The sequence below is a fragment of the Pteronotus mesoamericanus genome, unplaced genomic scaffold, assembly GCF_021234165.1.
Source record: "Pteronotus mesoamericanus isolate MK-2021 breed Mesoamerican mustached bat unplaced genomic scaffold, CSHL_Meso_final contig_35, whole genome shotgun sequence".
NCBI classification, from domain to species: domain Eukaryota; kingdom Metazoa; phylum Chordata; class Mammalia; order Chiroptera; family Mormoopidae; genus Pteronotus; species Pteronotus mesoamericanus.
In genome coordinates this window covers 1,567,629-1,569,278 of record NW_026555139.1, presented here as the reverse complement: position 1 = coordinate 1,569,278, position 1,650 = coordinate 1,567,629, and the positions used below count along the sequence as shown (strand labels likewise).

General features: G+C 37.8%; 1 pseudogene; it reads left to right on the top strand.

Moving 5' to 3' along the window:
* The first annotated feature begins 346 nt into the window (after positions 1 to 346).
* On the top strand, positions 347 to 1,240 carry LOC129073193 (metastasis-associated protein MTA3-like; annotated as a pseudogene).
* The last annotated feature ends 410 nt before the right edge of the window (positions 1,241 to 1,650 follow it).

The window sequence follows — 1,650 nt, the reverse complement described above, 5'->3', positions numbered from 1 at the left end:
CTGCATAAATTCCATAGTATTTACAAATATAACTAAAAGGCACTAATTCTGGAAAGCCTAGGCTTATAGACATTTTCATTTGATTATAATTGAATTTTTTACTACAATTGAATTTTCCAATTTCTAATTGAATTTTTATAATGTTTATGGAGAGCATTCTGTTTTACTGTTTCTGAGCTGTCATTCACTTGATATATGAAGCCAGCTGAAGGAAACACCACCGTGAGAGAAACAAAGTCAGAACACTACCACAACATCACAAAGTCACAACCTGGAAAAAGCACAGTCTTATTTAAGCCAAAGTTTATAGGATATTATTATTAGAAATTAGGGGAAAGGGTTGCTAATGTGTTTGCATATGAGTGCAGCTGTCACTTCTTGAGACATCACCCTGTCCCATGCTATAGGTACACTGTATAGCCACAACTATGATCTGAGCAGTTCATTTAGCAACTTAATGACACTTGGAGGAACTGTTTTATGCAGAGGTGAAATGGAAGAATGGTCAGCCTCTGAAGTCAGTTCATTTGAAGAGGTACTTTAAAAATATGGCAAAGAATTCGACTATACATATCAAGATTTTCTGTCTTGGAAATCACTAACTAGCATCACTGAATATTAATTAATACATATGGAAGAGCACAGACAGATGCATGCAGCATAAATGTCTGAGAGCAGCAGAAGCTAAGAGTAAACTGAAACAATCATATATCCCATCTTATAGCAATTTAAATTCTAATCAAATATCCATCAGCAATGGCAAACCTGGTGTTGTGAATGGAGCTGAGGGGACCATGTTCCAACCACTAAATCTCCTCTTAGGGTAAGTCTGTGAGAGCTGTTCTGCTCCAGAGTCTTATCAATGGTACTCTTGGGGCCCAATTAATATGCAGTGTAGATTATGTGCAACCTATTGGCTCCGTTGGAAAAAAACTTGGAGGCCTGAAAATGCCTACCAAGTCAGAAAAAAAGTTATCTCCCAGCCCATCTACAGAGGAACCTTGTGTTAGAAGTCATAAGTTTTGCAAGGCCATGCAGTAGATACTGGTCCAAAACACCAGGGACCCAAAGTCTGCAGTAATGATCCACCAAGCTTTTCTTCACACTAACAAATTTCCCAAATTTTGCTCATCGCATCTGCAAAAATATCCTTTAGCTCTGGCAGAGAGAGAAATGTTCATTTTTTCCTAATAATTAAGCTGCTATTAGGGCAGAATGTAAGTTGTTTTTAAATTCTTAGCCTTACATACTGTGCTTCTGACCATTTTCCCTCTTTCCCTCTATTTTTTGTTTTGTTTTTGTTTGCAGTAAACATAAATTCTTCTGTAAGAAAAAAAAGACTCAACTCATGAAAGAAAAGCTTTAACTGCTATTGCAACAACCATATGGGAAAATATATTCGCTAATGATACATCAGACACAAGTTTGATCTCCAAGATATATAAAGAACTCACTCGACTCCACTCCAAGAAGACAAATGATCCAATCAAAAAAATGGGCAAAGGACCTGGGCAGACACTTTTCCAAGGAAGACATACAGAGGGCCCAGAAGCATTTGAAAGGATGCTCAGCATCACTAGGCATCAGAGAAATGCAGATCAAAACCACCAGGAGGTACCACCTCACACCAGTCAGAATGGCCATCACAAA